Raw genomic sequence first — 12,936 nt, 5'->3', positions numbered from 1 at the left:
GGAACTCATGGCTCCTAGAACCTCGAGATCTCCTGCGTCCCCACCCATTACTTTGCTTCAACACTCAGTCTTTCCCTCCTCAACAACTAGATTCAAATATTTTCTTTCAGTTTCGAGGAAGATTCTGCCTTTCTTCATAGCAGTTGGCTCCTTGTTGTCCCTGGCCTCAGATTCTAGCATTGCTAAGGGTTTTGTGTCCTCTGCACCTTTATCAGATGGTTTAGTTATGCCCTCTGTATCAATTTCTGGTGATAAGAGTGTCATTCCTCCCTCAAACCAAGAGGGCTCTCATCAGGCGATGCCCCCTCTATCCTTTTGCGACATAATGAAATATACTTTTGGGAGTCTTCCCTCGGGGTCATTTCCTTCCTCTTATAGCGATATTGTGAACCCTATCTTTGGTTCCCATTCCTCTGGGATTCCCGTTCTTGAAGCTCCTTCCATTGAGGTCCCTTTAGTGGTTGAGGATCTAAGTGAGGAAATATTTTTCTCATAAGTTGGATTGATTTGTAGGTCCAATGGTTTATGGTTGAGGCTCGTAGACCTCCATTCTTATATTTTTGAGCAGTGGAAGCCCCTAACCTCTAATGATTTGAATATCTTCCTTTTAGCAAGAGGTTTCTTTATCACAATATTCGACAAAGTTGAAAACCGAGCTCTAATTTCTGATTTTGGTCCATGTATCTCGGGTAGTGCAAGGCTCTCTTTGTACCCTTGGTTCCCCTCCTTCAACCCTATTACGACATCAGTCTCAACTTCTCGGGTTTGGGTAAGGTTCCCCATCCTTCCTTTGCATATGTGGAATCTTTCTTCTTTGACTGCAATTGGTAATGTCTTAAGTAGATTCTATTGTCAAAGTGAAGATACAAAATATTACCTGAAGCCCACATATGCTCACATTTGTGTGGAATGGACTTCAGTAAAGGATTTCTTGCTAAAATTAAGTTAACAAGTTTTGGTTATTTATGGGTGCAAAAATTAGATTACGAAAACCTTTCTTTTTGGTGTAGAGCTTGCTATGATACCGAGAATTCCCTCAAAGGTTGTCCCAAAGTTGGGAAGAATAAATCAAAGAAAATCAATCAAAAACTAAGATGGTGTGAGGACACCAATTCTAATCATTATACAATCTTTAAGGAGGAACCTCCTCCAGTTATTCGTAATGAGGTCAATTTGACTAAAGACAAAAAAAAAAATCAGAGCCCAATATTGATCCTCTAAAAGATCAAGGAGTTTCAATAGTACAACAAATAAAGATAAGCAACAGTGTGGAGGTTTCTGACTCCACAGTAAAATCTTGTAATTCAAATGTTTCTCTAGATAATTCTCTTGAAAAAAAAATTGGGGTTGATCAACCAATTTTGGACATTGACAAGAACATTACATCAAATTTCAAAACCTCTGGGTGTGCTTCTCTAGAAATCAAAATCGAAAAGGCTCCTTCTTAGGTTGATCAGGAAAAAGTGGAAGATCCTTCTTCGGGTCAAAAGAATGAAATTGCCAGTAGAGGTCACTAAAAGAATGGTGGTATGCTAGATGTTGCAGAAAACTTGGGTTGGACCCAAGTGGGGAAAAAGATGAAAAGCAATTCTCCAAGGATATCGAGAAGCCATTCCAAAGCTAAAAATATTCTAAGATGAGAATGGGTTGCAAAAATATATAGATTTTAAGGGTCTTTTGGAAAGTTTTCAGTTGGAATGGGAACAATTTTGTTGTATCGAGGAGTTCTCTTGTAAGGATTTGGGTTGATCCTGCATGTTCTAACCCAAATCTTCAAGGAATTTTGGTACTTCTTGTTCTCGGAAGATTTTTAATGGTTATGGGTTGGATCCCATCTTTATTAATATAATCTTCTTTACCTATTTCTTAAAAAAAAATCTCCAAAAATGACAATTGAGGACAATAATTTCTAGTGGTAACCTTATTTGATAGATATGCTAAATGAAATCCTATCACTAATAAATTTGAATTCATGTGGAAGTTACTAAAAGTGATCAAGGTGAAAACAATTAGTTAGTTGATGCGAGGAAAATACATCGTCACAAAGACACTATATTTCAATTAAAAATATGTCCATTGTATATTATATGATCTACTTAGTGTCTATGTTAAATATGTAGCAAATCTATACAAAATGATAATACTAGCAATTTCCCTTAGAAGTGCAAAGGCATGTTGATAAAAGGGTCGCTATATAGAAATTAAGAATTACAAAAAAGAGAGTTAACATTTATTCAATTTCTAAACTAAGACATTGAAAAGATAAACTATATGGATTTCACTGGCTCAAGGAACAATGATTGAGGAAGGAAATATTAACTTGGTGATGACATGAACAAAACCATAGTCCATATTCTATCATTTTCTAGCATTGTGCATATTTTTTTCAATATTAAGCAATGATTGAAGTCTGGTTGAATTTGAGGGTGACTAAGAAGCATGTTGTGGCATCTACGCAACTAAATATGATTAGACAAGCAACAACATTGTCTTGATGGAAAACATGTAGCTAAGTTTAACTTTATAATGTTAATTTTACATGAAGCATTACACTGATATTTTACATAATTGTTTATATAATTTTCACTCTGTAAATACGCCATCTCTAATGATATTCACATAGATCCCTTTTATGTGTTCTAAAAATGTTGAAGTATGTAACCTTAGGCTTCAATGTTTATCTCAAGAAATTATCAATGCATTAAGAAACATAAAAATATCCATTTGCACATTTTCAAGAAGTGTGTTGTAGCCAGAAGAAGAAAAAAAAAGAGTAAAAAGAAAAGAAAAATATCAATGTGATAAATATGCTAAATGGGATATAGGCAAAAGAAGAAAGACATATGGAAAGATTGAGGCCACAATACTTGGGACCAAAAAGAAGTCGATAATGGATTAACTAGCAATGTATTTAGGTGAAAAATAGTCAATGGTCAAGTCAGCCTTCATTATCATAGTTCAAGAGAGGTAATGAAAGGAGCAAGACTACGATATCATAGGTATTACATCCAAGCTAAAGGGTTATCATGCTCAAACAACATGATAATATTGCACGACATATGTAAAAGGAATTGTTGACCATAAGATGAGTATCCCTAATAGAACATGATAGGATTCAAATTCAAGGTTTCTTTTAAACATTTTCACTTATTCTTTAATAGGTTCACATTCCAAAACCAAAGAGAAGACCCTTTTGTATGGGTCCATCAAATTGGATTTCCTCATCATAGAATGTAGGTCTTCATCTATCTAGCACAAAATGAGTCAAGAGTAACTTTTCAACACCCATTTATCATGGCATGTGGGTCTCTAGCTATTTGAAGTCTTTGATATAGTTGGTCATTACTTTTTCTCATCACAATGTTGTTATGATTATAAAGATCCATTGAGATTTCATCGTAATCAATTTAGAGTCACAGTCTAGTAAATGTGTGTAATTTATAATGCAATATTTGGTCACGAAATTCAAGAGTGTAATAAAATCAAATGCTTAACTAATATGAAAAATACAATTGGTATTGATATAAGTAAATATTCAGTTGATATCAGAAACTTTATCTTGCAAGATTTTTGGAGATTTATTTAAATTACATGATAGGAAGTATATTTTAATGTTTCATCTAATATATGCAAAATCAGACAATAACTCTTTCTTTGAACTAGACATACAAAAACTCACTTATTAGAGTTGAAGAATCAAAATGATATATGTTAAATATGGCAATGGAAATTAAAATTGCACCTAAATTAAAAGAAAAATAGAAAAAGGGAAACATATTATGCTACAATGTGAAAAAAAAAATATTTATAACAAAGAAAAAGTCCAATATAATTAAAAAAAAATAGAAAAAGACAAATATGGCATGTCTTAAATATGAAGCCTCATGTTGTATATTACTAAAATTAGTAAAACTCTTCATAGAACACTTATTATTATAAAACCAAGTAACTATTTTTTCCTTTATATTTCACTCCATTTTTCATTTTTCCATCCAAAAATTCATCTATGTTCATGAAAAAAAGCCCATTTTCACATCTTCTTCCACAATTTTCACCACCACTGAAACTTCTAGTCCCAACCCATGAGCTCACCATGCATTATCAAATATTTTGAATGCATTGCATGAATATTATTGTGATTTTGGAGGGGTATGTGTGACTGCTATAGGAAAGAATCCAGTCTTGTAGCAGCCTGCACAAACCCTATAGAACCACAATTGGAGACACTTGACAACACCAAAGTGAAGATTTAGCCATCCTGAAGCATTTAGGGACCATATTTGTGATCTTGGGCAACCATACAACTATTGAAGAACTTCTATAGGGTCATTTTTCATCTCTAACAACAACATATCAATCCACTATTTGAAGAACCTTCATCACCATACTTCACTCAGTCAGAAACATATAAAGCAAGGCCAGAGCATGAAGCAGCTAGCATGGAAAATGGCACCTCCAAACATTCAGCAGATCAACCAACATTTCTGGAGCAGCATGTAGACATCAAGGCAACCAGAGACCATCAGGTAAGCATAGGTATGCAATAGTCTTCACCTCTTCTCTTGAGCGTATTATGGTTAGTAATTTGTTGTCAATGCACAAGAGAGAAGGTTTTGTATGCTGAAGGTGGCCAAAAGTCGTGACCACCCTTGAATAGTTAAGTGTAGTTAACTCCCTCACTCATGCAACGTGGAAAATGAAAAAAAAGGTGATAATTACGAGGAGTGGACCAACAGATCCATAAGGGGAATACATAGGTGGTATGTGGGGGCTAGCTCACTCAGCACACTAAGCCCACTACCACAAGAAGAATAAAAGGACAAGTTGAAATTTCATTTGTACCACGATTTCATTCCCAAATGGTAAGAGGCTCACTACATCATTGAGAGTTAAGCTAGTCACCATCAGGGGTTCCCTAGGATACTATAGAGGCACTGGAAGGTTGAAAAGGAAGTGTTACAATATCGGAACTAGCTGCTACAAGAGACAGAGTAAGTGCTACAGGAGATAGTCTGTCTGTTACAGGATTGTCCCAAGAGGCAAAACGGGGCCCTACCTTGAGCATTATTGGCCACAAAACCCTAGAATTTTGAAGGAGCCTTCAAGGGAAGGGTAAGTAACCAATTATCCTCACCTCCTATGCACAAAAAGAATGTGGAATTGTTTAGATTTTGTCCACAAAAGCATCCTGCAGAAAACTCCTAAAAGTACAAAGAAATTGAAGGTCTATATTTTTCTTGTAAGATAAGCATGATAGTAGGAGAAGGACTTTGTTTTGAGTTGGGCATGCAACTTTTCTTCCCCTAATCAACAAAAGAGAACTATTCCTTTTATCTATGCTCTGAAAATCTAAGTTTCTCTGAAAACTAAGCCCACAACCAAGAAGGAGAAGAAGAAGCTAATAAAGAAGAAGTAGAGGATGGAGGGAGATAAGACAATAAAAAGGAGTCAAGGGAGAAGGAGAAGTAGAAGCACAAAATATGTTAAACACTAAAACAACAGTGCCTAAGAAAGACCTAATCAAACTTGTTGTGACACAAATAGAAGAATGGATAACTCTGAAGCCCATTGGGCAATCATCTAAGCCAAAAAAGAGAAAAATAATGCAACAAAAGGAAAGAAGGCATTCACCATCAAAATAGAACTCAAACCATAGTGATGAAAATTGGCTTTCTAAGAGGTCCCTGATCTCTTTTAGCTTGTGTCCAAAGCCTAGAAAATGTTATAGAAAGGTAAGAGAAAAAAATTAGGTATGAGGTGCAATTCTAGTCAAGAACTGATAGATTATGTGATGTGCTACAAGAGAAACAGAGCTTCTACAGGAGAAACACAAATGCTACAGGAAGACATAACATTGCTACAGGAAAGTGTTGCACAACTACATGACACATGAAAGAGGTCACCAGGACCATGAATGAGGCACATATAGGTCACTAAGTTGCTCAAAAGATGAGCAACACTTTCAGTAGGGTTGTACAATGGGCCTCCAAATTAGACATAAATTAAGGCCCATATGACCATCCTTAAGCACATTAAAACTTTATTTTTGCATTAGATGACATATTTTTAGCTTTAATATGTTCATTAGGAAGGTTAGAGATAATTGCATATTATGTGCCATATGTTATTTGCAGATTAAGGAGACTTGGAGGATGAGATAATCCAGGGACTTGCTCCATGCTACAGGAAGGACCAAGATTGGATAATAAATGAATAGGATATGATGAAATTATTGAACGGATTCTGGAGCTCCAATTATTGAGAAAATCTAGGAATGTGCTCCCTGCCATTTAATGCAAATTCCTAGTGTTGGGAACTAGATCCACTTTTTGAGGGATTTTGGAGGGGAAAGTTGCATACTTTTAAGTATGGTGTTTCCCCATCAATTTTTATAAGTGTCAATTCGAATTTTCCTCTAGGGGCATGTATTGCTTAGTCCTCTTATGGAGAAAACATGTTATTTAGCACCTCCACTTTCGTTTCTAGCAGGGATGTACTTGGATTGATTCAAATAATGAAGTTTGGTGTCATTTTTAGCTTCTAAAGTTTGGTTTCCTTCGTAGGACTCTGATTTTTCTTGGGATTGGCCATTCCAGGAAACTCATAGCCCTCTTGTACAATTTCTTTATTTCCTTTGAATGTCTTTTTCACTTGCATCTCTTATTTCTACAATCTCTCTGTTACAGAATTGTCCCAAGAGGCAAAAAGGGGCCCTGTGTTGAGCATTATTGGCCACAAGACCCTAGAATTTTGAAGGAGCCTCCAAGGGAAGGGTAAGTAACCAATTATCCTCACCTCCTATGCACAAAAACAATGTGGAATTGTTTAGATTTTGTCCACAAAAGCATCCTGCGGCAAACTCCTAAAAGTACAAAGAAATTGAAGGTCTATATTTTTCTTGTAAGATAAGCATGATAGTAGGAGAATGACTTTGTTTTGAGTTGGGCATGCAACTTTTCTTCCCCTAATCAACAAAAGAGAACTATTCCTTTTATCTATGCTCTGAAACTCTAAGTTTCTCTGAAAACTAATCCCACAACCAAGAAGGAGAAGAAGAAGCTAATAAAGAAGAAGTAGAGGATGGATAATAGGGAGATAAGACAATAAAAAAGAGTCGAGGAAGAAGGAGAAGTAGAAGCACAAACTGTGTTAAACACTAAAACAACAGTGCCTAAGAAAGACCTAATCAAACTTGTTGTGATAGAAATAGAAGAATGGATAACTCTGAAGCCCATTGGGCAATCATCTAAGCCAAAAAAGAGAAAAATAATGCAACAAAAGGAAAGAATGCATTCACCATCAAAATAGAACTCAAACCATAGTGATGAAAATTGGCTTTCGAAGAGGCCCCTGATCTCTTTTAGCTTGTGTCCAAAGCCTAGAAAATGTTATAGAAAGGTAAGAGAAAAAAATGAGGTATGAGGTGCAATTCTGGTCAAGAATTGATAGATTATTTGATGTGCTACAAGAGAAACAGAGATTCTACAGAAGAAAAATAGATGCTATAGGAAGACGGAAAGCTGCTACAGGAAGACAAAACATTGCTACAGGAAAGTGTTGGACAACTACAGGACAGATGAAAGAGGTCACCAGGACCATGAATGAGGCACATATAGGTCACTAAGTTGCTCAAAAGATGAGCAACACTTTCAGTAGGGGAGTACAATGGGCCTCCAAATTAGACATAAATTAAGGCCCATATGACCATCCTTAAGCACATTAAACCTTTATGTTTGCATTAGATGACATATTTTTAGCTTTAATATGCTCATTAGGAAGGTTAGAGATAATTGCATATTATGTGCCTAATATTATTTGCAGATTAAGGAGACTTGGAGGATGAGATAATCCAGGGACTTGCTCCCTGCTAAAGGAAGGACCAAGACTGGATAATAGATGAACAGGATATGATGAAATTATTGAACGGATTTTGGAGCTCCAATTATTGAGAAAATCTAGGAATGTGCTCCCTACCATTTAATGCAAATTCCTAGTGTTGGGAACTAGATCCACTTTTTGAGGGATTTTGGAGGGGAAAGTTGCATACTTTTAAGTATGATGTTTCCCCATCAATTTTTATAAGTGTCATTTCGAATTTTCCTCTAGGGGCATGTATTGCTTAGTCTTCTTGTGGAGAAAACTTGTTATTTAGCAGCTCCACTTTCGTTTCTAGCAAGGATGTACTTGGATTGATTCAAATAAAGAAGTTTGGTGTCATTTTTAGCTTCTAAAGTTTGGTTTCCTTCATAGGACTCTGGTTTTTCTTGGGATTGGCCATTCCAGGAGCCTCATAGCCCTCTTGTACAATTTCTTTATTTCCTTTGAATGTCTTTTTCACTTGCATCTCTTATTTCTACAGTCTGTCTGTTACAGGATTGTCCCAAGAGGCAAAAAGGGGCCCTGTCTTGAGCATTATTGGCCACAAAACCATAGAATTTTGAAGGAGCCTCCAAGGGAAGGGTAAGTAACCAATTATCCTCACCTCCTATGCACAAAAAAAATGTGGAATTGTTTAGATTTTGTCCACAAAAGCATACCGCTGCAAACTCCTAAAAGTACAAAGAAATTGAAGGTCTATATTTTTCTTGTAAGATAAGCATGATAGTAGGAGAATGACTTTGTTTTGAGTTGGGCATGCAACTTTTCTTCCCCTAATCAACAAAAGAGAACTATTCCTTTTATCTATGCTCTGAAACTCTAAGTTTCTCTGAAAACTAAGCCCACAACCAAGAAGGAGAAGAAGAAGCTAATAAAGAAGAAGTAGAGGATGGAGAATAGGGAGATAAGACAATAAAAAAGAGTCGAGGAAGAAGGAGAAGTAGAAGCACAAACTGTGTTAAACACTAAAACAACAGTGCATAAGAAAGACCTAATCAAACTTCTTGTGACACAACTAGAAGAATGGATAACTCTGAAGCCCATTGGGCAATCATCTAAGCCAAAAAAGAGAAAAATAATGCAACAAAAGGAAAGAAGGCATTCACCATCAAAATAGAGCTCAAACCATAGTGATGAAAATTGGCTTTCTAAGAGGCCCCTGATCTCTTTTAGCTTGTGTCCAAAGCCTAGAAAATGTTATAGAAGGGTAAGAGAAAACAATTAGGTATGAGGTGCAATTCTAGTCAAGAACTGATATATTATATGATGTGCTACAAGAGAAACAGAGCTTGTACAAGAGAAACAGAGCTTGTACAAGAGAAACACAGATGCTACAGGAAGACAGAACATTGCTACTGGAAAGTGTTGGACAACTACAAGATAGATGAAGGAGGTCACCAGGACCATGAATGAGGCACATATAGGTCACCAAGTTGCTCAAAAGATGAGCAACACTTTCAGTAGGGGAGTACAATGGGCCTCCAAATTAGACATAAATTAAGGCCCATATGACCATCCTTAAGCACATTAAACCTTTATTTTTGCATTAGATGACATATTTTTAGCTTTAATATGTTCATTAGGAAGGTTAGAGATAATTGCATATTATGTGCCTAATATTATTTGCAGATTAAGGAGACTTGGAGGATGAGATAATCCAAGGACTTGCTCCCTGCTACAGGAAGGACCAATATTGGATAATAAATAAGCATGATATGATGAAATTATTGAACGGATTCTGGAGCTCCAATTATTGAGAAAATCTAGGAATGTGCTCCCTGCCATTTAATGCAAATTCCTAGTGTTGGGAACTAGATCCACTTTTTGAGGGATTTTGGAGGGGAAAGTTGCATAATTTTAAGTATGATGTTTCCCCATCAATTTTTATAAGTGTCAATTCGAATTTTCCTCTAGGGGCATGTATTGCTTAGTCCTCTTGTGGAGAAAACTTGTTATTTAGCAGCTCCACTTTCGTTTCTAGCAGGGATGTACTTGGATTAATTCAAATAATGAAGTTTGGTGTCATTTTTAGCTTCTAAAGTTTGGTTTCCTTCGTAGGACTCTGATTTTTCTTGGGATTGGCCATTCCAGGAGCCTCATAGCCCTCCTGTACAATTTCTTTATTTCCTTTGAATGTCTTTTTCACTTGCATATCTTATTTCTACAGTCTGTCTGTTACAGGATAGTCCCAAGAGGCAAAAAGGGGCCCTGTCTTGAGCATTATTGGCCACAAAACCCTAGAATTTTGAAGGAGCCTCCAAGGGAAGGGCAAGTAACCAATTATCCTCAGCTCCTATGCACAAAAAGAATGTGGAATTGTTTAGATTTTGTCCACAAAAGCATCCTGCGGCAAACTCCTAAAAGTACATAGAAATTGAAGGTCTATATTTTTCTTGTAAGATAAGCATGATAGTAGGAGAATGACTTTGTTTTGAGTTGGGCATGCAACTTTTCTTCCCCTAATAAACAAAAGAGAACTATTCCTTTTATCTATGCTCTGAAACTCTAAGTTTCTCTAAAAACTAAGCCCACAACCAAGAAGGAGAAGAAGAAGCTAATAAAGAAGAAGTAGAGGATGGAGAATAGGGAGATAAGACAATAAAAAAGAGTTGAGGAAGAAGGAGAAGTAGAAGCACAAACTGTGTTAAACACTAAAACAACAGTGCCTAAGAAAGACCTAATCAAACTTGTTGTGACACAAATAGAAGAATGGATAACTCTGAAGAAAAATAAGCCAATCATCTAAGCCAAAAAGGAGAAAAATAATGCAACAAAAGGAAAGAAGGCATTCACGATCAAAATAGAATTCAAACCATAGTGATGAAAATTGGCTTTCTAAGAGGTCCCTGATCTCTTTTAGCTTGTGTCCAAAGCCTAGAAAATGTTATAGAAAGGTAAGAGAAAAAAATGAGGTATGAGGTGCAATTCTAGTCAAGAACTGATAGATTATTTGATGTGCTACAAGAGAAACAGAGATTCTACAGAAGACAAACAGATGCTACAGGAAGACAGAACATTGCTACAGGAAAGTGTTGGACAACTAGAAGACAGATGAAGGAGGTCACCAGGACCATGAATGAGGCACATATAGGTCACTAAGTTGCTCAAAAGATGAGCAACACTTTCAGTAGGGGAGTACAATGGGTCTCCAAATTAGACATAAATTAAGGCCCACATGACCATCCTTAAGCACATTAAACCTTTATTTTTGCATTAGATGACATATTTTTAGCTTTAATATGTTCATTAGGAAGGTTAGAGATAATTGCATATTATGTGCCTAATATTATTTGCAGATTAAGGAGACTTGGAGGATGAGATAATCCAGGGACTTGCTCCCTGCTACAGGAAGGACCAAGATTGGATAATAAATGAACAGGATATGATGAAATTATTGAACGGATTCTGGAGCTCCAATTATTGAGAAAATCTAGGAATGTGCTCCCTGTCATTTAATGCAAATTCCTAGTGTTGGGAACTAGATCCATTTTTTGAGGGATTTTAGAGGGGAAAGTTGCATACTTTAAAGTATGATGTTTCCCCATCAATTTTTATAAGTGTCAATTCGAATTTTCCTCTAGGGGCATGTATTGCTTAGTCCTCTTGTGGAGAAAACTTGTTATTTAACAGATCCACTTTCGTTTCTAGCAGGGATGTACTTGGATTGATTCAAATAATGAAGTTTGATGTCATTTTTAGCTTCTAAAGTTTGGTTTCCTTCGTAGGACTCTGATTTTTCTTGGGATTGGCCATTCTAGGAGCCTCATAGCCCTCTTGTACAATTTCTTTATTTCCTTTGAATGTTTTTTTTACTTGCATCTCTTATTTCTACAGTCTGTCTGTTACAGGATTGTTTCAAGAGGCAAAATGGGGCCCTGTCTTGAGCATTATTGGCCACAAAACCCTAGAATTTTGAAGGAGCCTCCAAGGGAAGGGTAAGTAACCAATTATCCTCACCTCCTATGCACAAAAACAATGTGGAATTGTTTAGATTTTGTCCACAAAAGCATCCTGCGGCAAACTCCTAAAAGTAAAAAGAAATTGAAGGTCTATACTTTTCTTGTAAGATAAGCATGATAGTAGGAGAATGAATTTGTTTTGAGTTGGGCATGCAACTTTTCTTCCCCTAATCAACAAAAGAGAACTATTCCTTTTATCTATGCTCTGAAACTCTAAGTTTCTTTGAAAACTAAGCCCACAACCAAGAAGGAGAAGAAGAAGCTAATAAAGAAGAAGTAGAGGATGGAGAATAGAGAGATAAGACAATAAAAAAGAGTCGAGGAAGAAGGAGAAGTAGAAGCACAAACTGTGTTAAACACTAAAACAACAGTGCCTAAGAAATACCTAATCAAACTTGTTGTGAGACAACTAGAAGAATGGATAACTCCGAAGCCCATTGGGCAATCACCTAAGCCAAAAAAGATAAAAATAATGCAACAAAAAGAAAGAAGGCATTCACCATCAAAATAGAACTCAAACCATAGTGATGAAAATTGGATTTCTAAGAGGTCCCTGATCTCTTTTAGCTTGTGTCCAAAGCCTAGAAAATGTTATAGAAAGGTAAGAGAAAAAAATTAGGTATGAGGTGCAATTCTAGTCAAGAATTGATAGATTATGTGATGTGCTACAAGAGAAACAGAGCTTCTACAGGAGAAACACAGATGCTATAGGAAGACAGAACATTGCTACAGGAAAGTGTTGGACAACTACAAGACAGATGAAGGAGGTCACCAGGACCATGAATGAGGCACATATAGGTCACTAAGTTTCTCAAAAGATGAGTAACACTTTCAGTAGGGGAGTACAATGGGCCTCCAAATTAGACATAAATTAAGGCCCATATGACCATCCTTAAGCACATTAAACCTTTATTTTTGCATTAGATGACATATTTTTAGCTTTATTATGTTCACTAGGAAGGTTAGAGATAATTGCATATTATGTGCCTAATATTATTTGCAGATTAAGGAGACTTGGAGGATGAGATAATCCAGGGACTTGCTCCCTGCTACAGGAAGGACCAAGATTGGATAATAAATGAACAGGATATGATGAAAT

The sequence above is a fragment of the Pinus tabuliformis genome, chromosome 2_2 (genome assembly GCF_031772625.1).
Source record: "Pinus tabuliformis cultivar Carrire ecotype Pingquan chromosome 2_2, CPIR1, whole genome shotgun sequence".
NCBI classification, from domain to species: Eukaryota; Viridiplantae; Streptophyta; class Pinopsida; order Pinales; family Pinaceae; genus Pinus; species Pinus tabuliformis.
This window is presented reverse-complemented; position numbering follows the sequence as displayed.